This window comes from Genypterus blacodes, unplaced genomic scaffold, assembly GCF_046128005.1.
Source record: "Genypterus blacodes isolate CSIRO-AG114 ecotype Tasmania unplaced genomic scaffold, CSIRO-AGI_Gbla_v1 ptg000314l_1, whole genome shotgun sequence".
Classification (NCBI taxonomy): domain Eukaryota; kingdom Metazoa; phylum Chordata; class Actinopteri; order Ophidiiformes; family Ophidiidae; genus Genypterus; species Genypterus blacodes.
In genome coordinates, this window is record NW_027467101.1 from 82,501 (window position 1) to 98,437 (window position 15,937).

Consider the following 15,937-nt stretch of genomic DNA (forward strand, 5'->3'; position numbering starts at 1 on the left):
AGGGGCCTCGTGATTGAGCCATAACCCCCCCCCCCCCCCCCCCCCCCCCCCTGCCCCTCATGTGCTCCATGCTGAGAGGGAGTCTGCTGTGTTCCCACCCTAATGTACTGACTTACTGATTGGACTCATTTTCTCTTCTGCATTGGGAGCAGAAATGCGATCATTACTAGAACCGATCATTTTCAATACAGGATCCATTCACTCTGACCTGAAGGTGGAATCAGAAAATAATTGAAAGAGGAGAGAAAGTTACCGAGACCTCAATTTGCACGAGAGAACATTTGACCCGTGTAGCGATGGAGTCTGTAAATAGCTCTAATCAGAACCAAACGGCTCCAGCATCTTGACCTTAACCATTCAGCGTAATTATAATTAGGTTGGCATGACGAACATCTCTGCTGCTCAGCTCGTTTAACCCTGGAGCATCATTAGACGTTAATCCCTCCACTGCAAACTCATTAATCCTAACCTTAAACCTGCAGATTTAGACGTGTGCAATTATTATAAATCACAGGAGAAGCTTAAAATAAGATTAGCAGAGTGGAACAATCCACAAACAGGAAGTGAGCGCGTCTGCAAACTGGAGCCGCTTCGTAACGGACAAGGAGCAGGAAATCGCCGAGAGGGTTCAAGGTCATCCTGAGGGATGGAGAGACAAGCAGGGAGCGAGGATGAGGAGCAGAGGATGAAGAGCAGAGGATGAAGAGCAGAGGATGAAGCAAAGGGAACGCGGCAACGAGACTTTTTGGGAGGACCTCCAATCCCGTGTGAATTCACTCGCACAAAACAGATGTTGGGGATAATTCTTACATCACATCCCCGAGATAATAAGAGTCTCATGTGAGTAGTGTTTACTGTGTGTGTGTGTGTGTGTGTGTGTGTGTGTGTGTGTGTTTGGGCTTTTTAATGAACACAGCAGAGCACAGAACACAGAGAGAAGCAGGATGACTATAAACTCTGTGATCAATCACCGATCAGCGAGAGTCAAATGAAACTCAGCCGACTCCCATCAGCCCCCTGGGGAAACAAATCCCGTCCAACCTCTGTCGGCTCTCCAGCATTAGCATGTAGCTTGTTAGCGCCAGTGTTGGCGTTGTTGTTGTTTGCGGAGAATCGGCGGGACTTTGAAGGAAGGATCACACAGAGGAGCAGAGGAGCAGAAGGAGGCAGCAGCCGGCCAATGGGAGGCTTCAGCTGCAGCCCAAACAACAACAACAACACAAACACACAAACCCCAACAACAACCACAGACACACAAACCCCAACAACCACAAACACACAAACCCCAACAACCACAGACACACAAACCCCAACAACCACAGACACACAAAACCCAACAACCACAGACACACAAACCCCAACCACCACAGACACACAAACCCCAACAACCACAGACACACAAACCCCAACAACCACAAACACACAAACCCCAACAACCACAGACACACAAACCCTAACAACCACAGAGACACAAACCTTCTACCTTTATATTAGATCTTCATCATGATTATGGAAATGTGCAACATGAGATCAAACATGCTCCTGTTCTCTGCATGTATCTACGTCACTCAGGCTCAGTTCTTAGACGGTTCCTCTTGCTTACAGGGATTCAAACTTAAATCAGCCATCACAGACATGATTGTTGTCTTAAAACTCTCTAAGCTATCTGACAGATGAAGGTGAAGGTTTACATTTGATGCCTGGAACAATCACCTGCTCTAAACTTAGAGGGTTCAGGTTCACTGCAGAGCGTCCACACGTTTGTTTACAGCTCCAGATTGCTTGTGAGCACTTCTCACACAATCCCACTCTCCTGCAGCTCCTGGATGTTTCTCCGACGAGCTTTCTAATTAGTCAAAGCAGATGGTGCTGTGGCGTTCCTGTGCCATCTCACTGTTGACTCACGACAGCGTTATGTTTTATAAACACATGCACCAAACGCTCTCCACAAAGAGACGGCGAGTCGACAAAACCAAAGCAGCTCAGCGCCCCTAGAGGCCACGCAGCTCATTACAGCCAACAAGTCACCCAGCAGGTTCACTGGTGGCTTCATCCTGCCAGGCAACAGATGCTTAGCAACAACAGAAGATCAATGGTATAGAAGTCTTTTCCAGGTCTCATAATTTGACGTTATTGGCTGTAATTTACCTTCTGTTGTGTTCACACTTTCACAGTTAGAGCTCATATAGAAGTTCAGGCGGGGGCAGCTTCACTTTGCTTCAGTTTCACCGACGCTCCGTGAAAATAAAGCTGAATATTCCAGAATAGGTTTGTGCAGATGAGCCTCAGCTGCTCCTGCTTGTTCCACAGCTGCTCTCAGTGTGGGAGGGCTTAGATAACAGTGTTGGTTCAGACCTTTAATCATTCTGTGGGCCACTTTCATCTGAATGTGTTGAGGAGCAGATGATTCCACCTGAGCTTCTGTCAGCAGGAGAAAGGAACCAGAAGACTAAAGGTTCCACTGGAATGAGAGTGAGAGATGGAACATCAAGGAGGAACTCATCAGATTCATGACAGAACACAGCTGTGTGTGTGTGTGTGTGTACACTGTGATGAGGTTAATGTGAGGCCAGATCCTGATATTGATCTGGACCCAGATGCAGGGCTCGGGTCACGTTTGAGTCGCCGTGACAAATGAGGCATAAACATGCAGCTGCGTGTGTGTGTGTGTGTGTGTGTGTGTGTGTGTGTGTGTGTGTGTGTGTGGAGCTGAGATGATACTGATCTCCTCCTGGTTCCCACGGTTCTGGGCACAGATCCAGAGCGACACCAGGTCTGCTATGAAGCTCTACAATGAATTTACATGAGAAACCTTTTTCACACATCTGAGTCCAAGGTAATGACACTAAAGTCTGGCTTTATACCGACTAGGAAGGGAAGTGGAGAGCTCTCAGAGACGCCATTGTGTTCAGAATAGACTTCAAACCCGCAACACCGCTCTTCCTCCTCCTCCTCCTCCTCCTCCCTTTTCTCCTCTTTCACCTATAAACCATAAAAGAAACATCAACGCTTAAAAGGAAGTTTCACATCTTAAAAGCAGGGGCGGAGAGGAGTAACTCGGGCACATAGAGCGCCGTCAGAAGAGGCAGAATCCAGATCTGCGCCCGGCGATGAAGCGAGGCGTGCGGCGCTTCCACACCGCGGGCCGCTGATGGATGGAAGGCGGCAGATTGTCAAAGCCCCGGCCAATTCATCCAGGAATGTTGTGACATCTATTTCTAATGGCATCTGCGTTTGCTGAGAATCAAACCCAACAGCGTCTGACAGAAGCATATGTCTCCGTCGTGCCTGCGTGGCTCCGGCACTCCCGGCTCCGCTGTGCATTGGGGAAACGAGAGGGAAAGCTCTGTTTCATGCCTACCTGCCGCTACGCCACTGATTCCTCATGCAGAACTCCTGAACAACATGCAGCCGGGAGTCCTCAAAGACTCTCCTGTGTTTCCTCTGTCCTAAAGGCCTCAGCAGGCTCCTGTGAAGACTCTCCTGTGTTTCCTCTGTCCTAAAGGCCTCAGCAGGCTCCTGTGAAGACTCTCCTGTCCTAAAGGCCTCAGCAGGCTCCTGTGAAGACTCTCCTGTGTTTCCTCTGTCCTAAAGGCCTCAGCAGGCTCCTGTGAAGACTCTCCTGTGTTCCCTCTGTCCTAAAGGACTCAGCAGGCTCCTGTGAAGACTCTCCTGTGTTTCCTCTGTCCTAAAGGACTCAGCAGGCTCCCGTGAAGGTAAACACCTAAACACTCTGCTACGTGCTTCAAGTGCTCTTTAGGTCTGAACCCTTTTTTTTCTTTACATTTCTACAAATAGATACAAAAACTGGACATCAAACTTCTCCACTTCTCAGATTCATGGAAACAACCGTATAGTTTCACTGTTAACTTCACAACCCCTTCACAATCCATCAATCATCAATACATGTGCCTATTGCCTAAATGGAGGCGTTCATTCATCCATTATCAGAGCTCTGTGACAAATAACAATCAAGTAATTGTTAAAGAGGTCCAACTATCTATTAAAGATTTCACTGAGATGCAGAGAAGCTTCAGTCCATAGAGGAGGAGCAGCTGGTCTGAGGTGAGTCCTACACACTTCTCATGTAATCTTGCGATCCTAAACGCGTCCCTCAGGATTCAGGACGCTGCGGGCAGGAAGAAGGAATTAGCAAACACGCTAAAGAAAGAGTCATTATTCATTTGGTCGCAGCATTGAAACACAAAATGTCAGATTGGGGATTTAAGGTCAGGTTTGTTTTCGTCAAACCTTCATTTCTTTCCACAGGAGCAGGAAGTGACATTTGGAACGCACAGAAATGAAATCAGATCGAAAAGAGGGGAGAACAGTGAACATTGTGTAAATGTTTGAGGAGTCACTGTCGGGGACCCTGCAGGAGAAAAGGAGCTGGAGGCGCCATCATCATCATCATCATCATCATCATCTCCACGCTTTAATCTCTCTGGCAGGAAACACGCTTTGAAAAAGAAACTTTAGCCCCGATTCAGTCTGGAGAAAGAGAAGCGAGTCTGCTGCAAGAGACTCAGGAGTTCATGTAACAGCAGGGAGGAGGGAGGAAGAAAGGAAAACACTCAGACTTCCTGCAAACCCTCAAATATCATAAAAATCATTTGGTGCCGAGTCGATAAAGAAGCTATTTGTGAAACTCTAACATAAACAGACGACTGAGAGACTTGGAGGTTTCAGAGGACACGAGGTCTAGAAGTTACAGCTCTACTAGAAGCAAAGACGCCAGAATAGATGAAGAAGAGTAAGAGGACAGAGAGACGAAGAGCGGAGACGTCAGAGGCTCCACATGTAAAGAAGCGGAGGAGCAAAGGGGGCTGTGCAGCAGAGGAGCTGCTGGAGAACAGAAGAGGAGATGGAGAGGACATGTTGGGCCCAGGGCCTATAGTAACTATGGTAACTCTAGCTCCTTCACTCAGCTCTGTTATCATCAGCTGAGGTCACGTTGAGCTGCTTCATGTTTGTCTGAATGCACTTAGTAGAACATGATGTCAGTGTGAACCTGCACAGGCTTGTTTCTGTCATTAAAGACCAGGCATGATGGACAGCTGCTCCATGGTTACTGCTCATCTTCATGTGACAGCAGGAGAAAAGCTAAACGCATTCAGAAACACTCGCAGCTGAACTTTGTTGGCGTTCTGAATATTTGCTTTGTCACGTAGACATGGTGTGTGTGTGTGTGTGTGTGTGTGTGTGTGTGTAGTCTGGCTTGTGGACAAACTTGCCTGAGTGAACAAACAAAGCGACACAAGTGCAGATGCTTTGTTGTGATCTGATTAGAATGATTCATGAGCGAGTCGTTGTTGTCAAACGTCTCCAGGATCTGAAGGAGGTTTCTCTGTTTGTTCTCTAACGCCGACGCCATCCGTTCCACCTGAGCCGGGGCGACGCTCACCTCAGTCACAATGCAGCCTAATGACGGGAAATACTTCATATAATTACCTCAACCAAACTGTGGGAAATGTCACGGCTTTGAATCTCCGAGCTTCCAATTATAAAGGAGATAAAAACATTTGGGAAGAAGCAAAGACGGCAAATATCACAGCGACGCACTGAATATGAAAGAGTTACCAAGGCAGAGCAGCACGGAGCATCAAACAAAGCTTTATCTGGAAGAGGAAAGGTTGGAAACTCAATACAAGAGGAGACATGTAGACATTTAAGACATCTATGTTGTATTTCAGAGTTATAACAGTGAGTCATGTTTACAAAGACACCGCGTGTGTGAAGGGAGAGACGAGGCTGAGCACCATCAGCCTCAGTGCTCTGGGCTGAGGCTGAACTAAACAGTCATCTTTCTGTCATAGACTCACTGAGCTGTGTAGAGTTCATACCACCTTCATATGGACACAGAATAGGTGCAGAGAGACTTTGGACAGCTTCATGTGGACGGACTGAACCCCCATCAGCCCCGTAAGTCTGAAATCTGACAGGAACCAACAATGGATTGGAGTCAGATGGATGGATGGAGTTCCTTTAAGGAGCAGAAGCATGGAGGCCACGTCACACACCAGGCTGAGCGATCGTTCTCTCTGCTCTGCTTAAAGCTTCTCCACCGGGGCTTAAGAGATACAATCAGCTCTTCATTCTTCCTCAAATCATCTTCGATTCTGCGGGCCTCTTATTTGACTGAACGCCAGTGCGGATGGAGAAAATCATTTTCGCTCGTGTCGTCTTGTTTTCTGCAATTTCCCCGGGAGGCGGGAAACTAAAATCACTTTCCCGCTCGTCCTTCTCTTCTATGAGAGATTAAATGAAAGTGGGCGCAGGCGTCAGACACACTTGGAATCTAATTTCTCCGCCTGTTTCCTTTACAATTCTCATTATTGTTGTATAATGCATTTGCGACGGCGGGCCGACACCTTTTCCCTCTGAAAAACTCTTTATTCATTCGGGGCCGTGCCATCCTCTGCTCCACTCCCCCGCTGACTCAGCAAAGGCGGCGTGAAATAGCAGCGCTTCAATTTAGACCGACGCTCCAATAAGCAGATAGAGTTCAAAGGGTCCTTAATCTCACCTGCCACTCAAACGGCACCGGAGAGGAAGGAGAATCGACGAGCGGGGAGAACAAAGCGTCCGCCGGAGGAGTGAGGGACAGCGGTGTCTGGAGGGGAGACGGAGGGCTTTGATCCAGTCCCTCGGCGGATTGGTCGTCCACTTTATCGCCGGCTAGTCGTCCGTTCTGGCCTCTGGAGTTCTGCGTCCGTCCCTCTGTTCACACAAACAAAACAAGGGCCTGAATACCAAGGAAGTGAGACAGCAAAGGTGTCAGTTATACTCAGGACCAAAGCTTTCTTTGTCCCGGTAAAGAGCAACAGGTCACAGCATCGCTACATCCAGACACCTAAACCACTTCCAGGTTCATTGAGGTGAAACTGCTACAACTCTGCGCTGGAGAACCAAAGTGATGAAGACGTGTTTGAGTATTTGAAGAGCATCCGAGAACAGATCGGAACGCAGATCCAGATATCATGAGGTGAAGAGAAACACGTAGCAGCTTGACTTCACCTCAGCGCTCATACCAACACCTCCTCCTCCTCCTCCTCCTCCTCTTCCTCCTCACTGATCCATCTCATCTCATCTTCATACTCTTTAATGCGTGTTAATTCTGATGAACTCTTCGCTCCATTACATCATTTCATTCAACCACAATCCCTGTCAAACTGAGATCTGAAGCAATAATAAGAGGAAGCGTTTGAGAGAGGAGGAGTAAGAGTCTGCATCCATTCATCTTCTCAAAAGGACAAAGCGTGGAATCCAGCAGGGTCACGACCTCCATCAGCAGGAGCTGGCATGAAAGGAAGGTACGCCACTCCAGGGCCACTCAGCCTGAGCACACTCCAAAAGACGCTCAGGCTAATGTTTTCACTCTGTGAGCAAAGCGAAGACAAAAGGGAAAGGAAACACTCGCTCTGAAACGCTGCCGTCGATTTTCAAAGTCGGTTGTCGGAGCGACTTGGCTCCGTCTACAATCCGATGGGATTTAAACTTCTGTGGTCTGTTTGGGAATCATTTACTCTGATATTCCATTCAAACAATCAAAGGCTGAGAACAGTCAAAGCTCACGGAGCGACTGAGCAGCGTTACAGAGAGCTGATCAAACTATCACACCGACAACAACCATCAAGATCAAACCTCACATTACCCCCGTCTGTAACCAAGCAACCATGCTATAACAGGAAGATCCATCAGGCAGCAGAACATCTGAGCTGCACCACCTTCAGCTGGGTCACATGTACTGTACATCCAGATACAGAACATACATGTGCTGTAAGGGTCAACAATAAAGCCCTTAAACTCAGCTAATGGGTACTAATCAGAACAATTGTTGTTAAACTCAAAACAGAATCTAAATATGTAGTTTTCTATTGAGCATAAGGGGTAAATTGAGGGGAAAGTTGAGAGAAAAGTGGAGGGGAAAGTTGAGGGGAAAGTTGAGTGGAAAGTTGAGGGGAAAGTTGAGGGGAAAGTAGAGGGGAAAGTTGAGGGGAAAGTTAAGGGGAAAGTTGAGAGGAAAGTTGAGGGCAAAGTTGAGGGGAAAGTTGAGGGGAAAGTTGAGGAGAAAGTTGAGAGGAAAGTTGAGAGGAAAGTTGAGGGGAAAGTAGAGGGGAAAGTTGAGGGGAACGTTAAGGGGAAAGTTGAGAGGAAAGTTGAGGGGAAAGTTTGCCAGAGGATCAACAATAACAGCGTGGTCTGGTTGTATCAGACTCTTTATGAGCTTTTATATTTTATCACCATGCAGCTGAAGTAGAAACACAGAGGTGAAGCTGTAACTCAGCAGGAGGAGGCGTCGCTCTATGTGCCTGCCTGAAACGCTCTGGACCCTGATCACTCCTCTGTGTCGCAGACGGATAAATCAGAGCGGCTAATCAGAGAGGAAATATGCATGAGTCCGGCTCAGAGTGCTCTGGAGGTGTAACTCCTCACCGTCGCTCCGGGCCTCCAGCCGCCCACAGAGCCTGCAGCGCCGCCGCAAAGGTGAAAGGTCACAGAGTGGAGTGACGGGGAGTAGAGGGACGGAGAGTAGAATGTAGAGCTGCAGAATGTAGAGGTGCAGAGAGCAGAGTGACGGATTGCAGAGAAGGGGAAGGCAGAGCGGCCCAATGCAGAGCGGCAGAGGATGGAGCAGCTCACCCTCTTAGCATTTAGACGAAGTTTCCGACGTCGCTTTCCTCGTCTCCTTCCTCACACCTCCAGCTCCTCTTCCTCACATTTACACCCCGACTGAAATACGGCGCCGTCAAAACATTGAACAATTATGGAAAATCATAAATTTGTGAGCGGCCTGGCAGAGGGAATGAGGCTGTCAGTGATGTGAGATGTATGCATTCTTTGCCAGCTCCTCCCTCTCTCCTCAGCGTTAAAGCTCCATCTCTCCTTGTACTAATTGAACGCTCCTCCCCCCCCCCCCCCCCCCCCCCCTCATGTAGAGCCCATCCATCACCCTGTTGGGAGCCGGGCCTGGCGTCCTTTGCACTGACTTTGAGAGAGCACTTCATCTTATTTGTTTGTTCCCTGACACGGGCATGATGCACTCGACCAGGCTCGCCATTTAGGAGCTGGGTAGCGTTCAAGAACAATCCACTTTATCATCCCGCGTTAGCCAGCGCCGCCGCGGCTTTGGGAGAGAGAGAGAGAGAGAGAGAGGCCGCACGCTCGCTCGCTCGGCTCGTTTGTCATCGGGAAAAAACTTAAACTATTTACCGCTGGCATCTCATTTACTTAATAGATAAGCTAGAGACACAAAGCTGCAGGCTGAGGAGCACAGCAGCTACAAAACAGAAACCTAAAGAGACGACCACGCCTTCATCTGCAGCAGATAGCAGTGGTGACATCATCAATCAGACGCCAATCAAATCAGCCGTGGCAGGTAACATAAGGAAGGCTGCTTCATTACAGCGCAGAAGAAGAAGAGTTCCTCCTGTTAATGAAGCAGAAACACGTGAGAGGCTTAATGAGAAGAGAACATCTACACAGAGCTACAACATGAACATCTACAGCTTCATCAATAACCCATCGGTCTTAATGATCAATAATAAACTCATCATTCAAAGCTAAACCGTCACAAACACAGGCTGAGAGGAAGAAGCTGCAGCGCCTCGCTTTGTGGAAGGAAAACTCCACATCATCATCAGCCAGTTGGAGGTATGAGGATGATGTAACAACTGCTGTCAATCAAACCGCTCTGCTTTCAGACCAGCGATACGCTTCAGCAGGCGGCGAGGGAAGAAAGGGGAGCTGAGCTGAGTGAGCTGCTAGGGATCTGAATCAGAGTCTTCATCATTTCAGTTCTTCACTGGGGTTCCTTCTCCTCCTTCTGCTGCAGGAAGCTTTAGTGTGTGGATGTGTGTGAGGCTGGAACTCCTCCTCCTCCTCCTCCTCCTCCTTCTTCTCCTGCCTCCATCCTAAGAGTTTCCTCTCCCGGGGAGAAGTTGAGGAGCTCAGCATGAGGCTCTGTGAATGTGCTGGATATTTATGGAGACAAACAAAGAGCACAGCAGCAGAACACAGGGAGGACTGTGTGTGTGTGTGTGTGTGTGTGTGTGTGTGTGTGTGTGATCTGCTGCTCCCTCCATCACAGGAGGCCCAATCTGCTCACCTGCAGACGAGGAGACACACACACAGAGACATCAGACAGAGGCAGAACACACAGACGGGCTAGCGGCTCGTGTCTCTGACGCACACCAGCATGAAAGCTTCCACTTCAGCAGGACGGAAATATCTGAGCTGACAAACACAGAGCAGGAACATGATCATCTAGAAGACAAGGGTCACCAAGACAACGCCAGGTGGGCCACCACGGAAACAAGCAGGTACAGAGCTGTCAGAACACACACACACACACACACACAAAGACACACACACACACACACACACACACGCACACACACACACGCACACACACACACACACGCACACACGCACACGCACACACGCACACACACACACACACACACACACACATACACACACACAAACACAGGCTCAACTCTGATTGATCATTTATTCCTTCAACAATCAAACAATCTAGGAGGGCGTGTGTGTGTTTGTGTGTTTGTGTGTTTGTGTGTATGTGTGTGTTTGTCTCTTTGTCATCTTAACACAGCACAGCCTTCTTCTTCTTCTTCTTCTTGAGAGGGAAGGGGGTGTGTTACGGTTCCTTGTGTGTTAACGTTCCTTGTGTGTTGTTGCTTGTGTACCAGTAGGAGCTGATTGCCTCGTCGCCCCCTGTTGTGTTCCAGTCTGTGCAGGGTTCCACCATGTCTCTCTCTGCTGACACAGACGCTCTGCAGAGAAGATCTGACAGTAAATTACTGAGCTGTAGTCTGTAGTCGTCCAAAACTGTGTTCGGGCCCAAAACCATAGCAACCGTAGCGAGATAATGACACTTTACGGTCCCGGACGAGTCTGGGTCGAGGTGATTTTCACAGCTGTAAGTATGATTGGCACCCTGTCGAGGCGTTCACCAGCGTCCTGCAGCTCCAAATCTGCCCTTCCAGCTTCCCCACGTTCCGGAGCGTCGTCTGTCTGGAAAGGTCACCGTTTCCATCAAGGTTGTAGCTTCAGGGGTTACAAAGGAGAACAACCTCCCCGTCTCCTCGCTCGCTCGCTCGCTCGCTCATTCCACCGTCCCAGCTGCTCGTCTCTCTCTGATGATATTCATTGTTGCCTGTGTGGGCGGCGCGTTTGTTCTCTTCCCTCCAGGAGACGCTGTGGAGGCGGAGCCAGCGCTAATCAAAACTGCAGGGCAGCACTTTGCAGCATCTAATGGTTTCTCTGAGGAACAGAAGTCTGGGATGGAGCGGAGGTGACCTCAGATGAAGCCGGCTCGACCCCCCCCTCACAAACACTCAGACTGGCCTCGGGGCGGCGAAGCTCCAGCCGGGCGGAGATACGAGGACGGGATGAGAAGCAACGCCAAGGACAACAGAGAGACGGAGCAAACTCCACTGCCACAGGACTCGGCCTTCATCAGAGGAAGAGGCACAGTGGCTGCTCCTCATTAACTCCTATGGATTTCAGAACTGGGTTAGAACAGACTGGAAGGCCCGATCCGGATCACATCCCCTCAGAGCAAACATCACTCAGATCAGCATCGTCTCCTCTGAAGAGGGACGAACGAGCCGGCAGAGAGACCAGCTCAACATCTACGCCAAACTGAGACGCCTGGGCCCGATGAGGTTGTTGTTGCCCCTCAGTGTGAATTGTAAACATATTTCCATGTAACCCTACTGTAACCATAACAACAGACTGTCAAATAGTGTTAATGAATGTGCGCCTCAGAACGTAACGTGATGTTCCACGACCTCGCCGCTAACATCTTACATATCAGCTGATGACCACACACACACACACACACACACACACACACACACACACACACACACACACAGTGTTGCCTTGAATGCAGCAGATGGCCAAATATCCTTTTTTCCCGTGGCGTCAGATAGACGAGTCTGCCAGCGACGCAGCGGGAGAGGAAACGCATCCGACCTGCCTGACAGAGCGTGAGCTTATGCTTAATATGCAGGAAAGAATGATGATGATCCCCACGCAGAGCCGGTTCAGAGTGCAAAGAGTGTTCTTATCTTCCCTGTGTGTTTACCCGATCAAAGCGGCTGTAGGTGACAGTAACAGTCTGTTAATGCTCCTCGCTGCTCTGACAGGGGAATCCTTAAGTGACACCCAGAAGGACGCAGGCAGAGGAAGAGACACACACACACACACAACACCAAAACAATTCCCTTTCTGCTCATGCAGCACATCCAAAATGCAGCGCTGCAGCCTGAGCTCAGATTAGCAAAGACTAAAAATATAACTGAATAAGATGCAGATTGTTCCTCACCTGGCCTCACACACAGGAGCCAGATTAGAGAGAGCGCTGTGTTAATGTGGTCTAGTTTGAGACCTTTGCAATGCTTTGGTTTCCAGATTCCTTGCTGCAGCACCACTGTGCACACTGGTAGCAAAGGGCACAGAAATACCGAGCAAGCAAAACGACAGAACAAAGCTGTAAAAAGGAGTTTAGAAGAAGAGGATGCCAGCAGAGAGGCTGACATCAGGCTGACAGGGAGAACAGCGGCGCTCCAACACTCTGTGTGTTCACACGGGGAGCGTTTGTCACAGTTTACTTTGGTAGCAAGTTAAGCTAATTGTCATTGTTAAGGAGAAGGTGGCTGCCGTAGGTAAACACAGAGGCGTTCTGACAGCGTTCTCTTCTGCTCAGGAGGCGGGGAGGCCTCTCTACAGGAGTCAACCTCCACTTTAGACACTAAAGTACTACAACTACAAAGATGATGGAAGATGACAGACAGCAGGATACAAATCTAATAGAGACGAGAAGCAAAGCAGGATGAAAGGGACGCACGGTGCTACGGTTCAGTTTAAGGATTCAGGGAAATATGAAATCTAACCCTGCTGAATAACTTCAGCTGCCTGACAAACGCGGCGGCGGAGAAGTACATCGTCTAGAAAATGGAAGTGCTGAACCGGCGCCACGGAAATTACCTTTAAATACAGTATTTGTGTCCTTCCTGTGCTGACACTAAGGCTGCTGCCGGGGTCTGAGTGGAGCTGGGATCTGCAGCGTGGAGCAGCAGTCTGATTCGCTTCACGCCGCACGCAATGGCATTTCTGAGAGCAGCAGACGCACGGTATTGTTGCCGTGGCATCATGCGATATGAAACGCTGCTTAATGTCTAATGTCAACATGTCGGCCCCTCCAGCCCGGGGGGGGGGGGGGGGGGCCTTCAAGGACTCTGTGGAATCTACTGACATTTCGGCGGGATTGTTTATTCTACATATGCCGTTTCTTCGCACGCCATCAGGTCAGCAAAGCACGACGAGCGAGAGCGTTCGCTGCCGCTTCTCACGCCGAGTTCGCTCGCTGTGTACAAACGAGGAGACAAACAAAGACTGTGGAAAGCGGGAAAAGAATATCAGGAGCTCTCAGCGCCGAGCCACAGGGGGTCTGCAGAACATTAACATAAGAATCAGCACGTTAGGACTGAGTCACCCCGGATTAGAACACGAGCCGGAGCCATACAGGATGTGCCAGCCCAGCTATATGGAGAGCTAACGGGGGGGCGGGCGGGGGGGGGATCTAAAGTTCTGCGTGTAGAGAAGGAAACTTTTCCAGGGAGAAGCTGAAATCTTTGAGATTATAGTTGGACGTATATAAATAGAAGCAAAGGTTTGGCTGATGGCTGAAGCTTTCTGAGTCACGGTGATAAACTTCTGCTGTTCACTTCAACCCTCCACACACTCGCACCACGGGGAACAGAACAACGGGCGTCCGGGGTTCAATAAGGCAGCAGCCGTCTCTGGGTATGAGTCAGGACGAGGACGCCGATCCCTCAGTCAGTCAGAAACATAAATACGCCAAACAAACGTACAAACATCATACAGGTTCAACGATCCAACCCCACTGTACGAGTCCAGGATCAACCCCATGCTAATCCCACGTAGCACTGCCTTCACGACAAACCCAGAACCCAGAACCCAGAAGTGAGAGTGACACCAGCAGATGGGCCAGAACCACAGAACCTGCTCACCGTGCCAGAGAACAAACAACAAAGGGGAGCGCCATCGTCCATATTTGTCAAAAGAGCCTCGCAACACGATGAAGAATTGGGGTCGCGGCCCCCTGTCTGCAGCCTGACCGTAGCCATGGAGACCAGAGCGGGAGAGCAGAGTCAGCGTAACCAGCAGCCAGGAAAGCTGTGGGCTCCAAGTGTCGGTAACCTTCTCTGTGTAGGAGCAGGCCAGAGTCTGTTCATGTGGCAGAGAGGAGTTAAGACCCCCCAAAAATACATCCCAGTGATTTGTTACTGCTGTGTATCGACTCAACCTGGACTCTAGCTATCAAACCCGTCCAGTTCACGTTCTCCACACAGAACCGGAGCAGCTGCGGCCATGAAACCTGGGATCTTTATCCCATCAATCTCTCCTCTAAGGTGAAACTTTGCATCCGTCTGCATTTAACTCCGTCCTCCTCTGTGATGTGGATAGATGTAGAGATTGAAGCGCTCCGTCCGCTCTAAGCTGCTGTACATTTCACTTCCTCTCCCCTAAGATGTGCAGCAGTTAGAGATAAGCCTCCTCCTGCTCCTCCGTGTCCTCCACCTACGTGCTCCGTATGCAGCCAGGACTGAAATACTGCCTCCATACTTAAATGAGACAGAGAGAATTTACACACGGCCTCAGGTGTTACTTTGGCTCTGCTGCTACACGCACAAGTGTGAGACGCTTTGCTTTCAAGCTCGCTGCTAAATATGTAACAGCAACCAGAAGAAGCTGCAGAAGGTGAAGCTACAAATGAAGCTACTGAAGGTGAAGATACAGAAGGTGAAGCTACAAGTAAAGCTACGGAAGGTGAAGCTACAAATGAAGCTACAAGTGAAGCTACAAATGAAGCTACAAGTGAAGCTGCAGAAGGTGAAACTACAAATGAAGCTACAAGTGAAGCTACAGAGGGTGAAGCTACAAATGAAGCTACAAGTGAAGCTACAGAGGGTGAAGCTACAAATGAAGCTACAAGTGAGGCTACAGAGGGTGAAGCTACAAATGAAGCTGCAGAAGGTGAAGCCGCAGAAGGTGAAGCTACAAATGAAGCTACATAAGGTGAAGCTACAGAAGATGAAGCTACAAATAAAGCTACAGTAGGTGAAGCTGCAGAAGGTGTAGATACAAGTGAAGCTACAGAGGGTGAAGCTACTAGTGAAGCTACAGAAGGTGAAGCTACTAGTGAAGCTACAAGTGAAGCTGCAGAAGGTGAAGCTACAAATGAAGCTACTGAAGGTGAAGCTACAGCAGGTGAAGCTTCAGAAGTTGAAGCTACATGGGGAAAAGATACAGAAGGTGAAGCTACAATTGAAGCTACAGAAGGTGAAGCTACAAGTAAAGCTACAGTAGGTGAAGCTACAGAAGGTGAAGCTACAGAGGGTGAACACCACCCTCACTGAGATCCAAGCCTGAGCTGTGATCCTGTTCCTGTTCCAGTTCTGATCCCTCTGGTCCAGTTTGAGACAGAACATGAATCCTCACCCTTTCTGTTATCTATTATCCATTTGCAACACAATGTAGACACCTGTGAACATCAGGTAGCCCTGATCCTGTGCTTCTACAGGAACATGACTCCTGTCCAAACCCAAACTCTATCAGCGTGAATGGCTGATATCAAGAGGAAGTCTGTGTTTGAAGATGTCACATCAGAGCTTCCTGCAGCCTTCTGCTCAAAGTTTGGTGTGAAAACTAGCAACACAAATATCAGTGAGGAAAAGATGTTTGTATGAAGTCGTACCTATCTGACAGCACACACTACTCACTGTGTGACTGCTGCAGCAAGCAAGGAAACCAGCTGTGGAAGGTGAAAGACTCCCATTCACACCCTGACAGTCTCTCCCTCTCTCTCTCTCCTCTCCCTCTC

The 15,937-nt window shown here is 49.1% G+C and overlaps 1 pseudogene; it reads left to right on the plus strand.

Moving 5' to 3' along the window:
- LOC142988314 (uncharacterized) overlaps positions 1–15,309 on the plus strand; it is a 71,538-nt pseudogene extending 56,229 nt beyond the window's left edge.
- Positions 15,310–15,937: the final 628 nt, after the last annotated feature.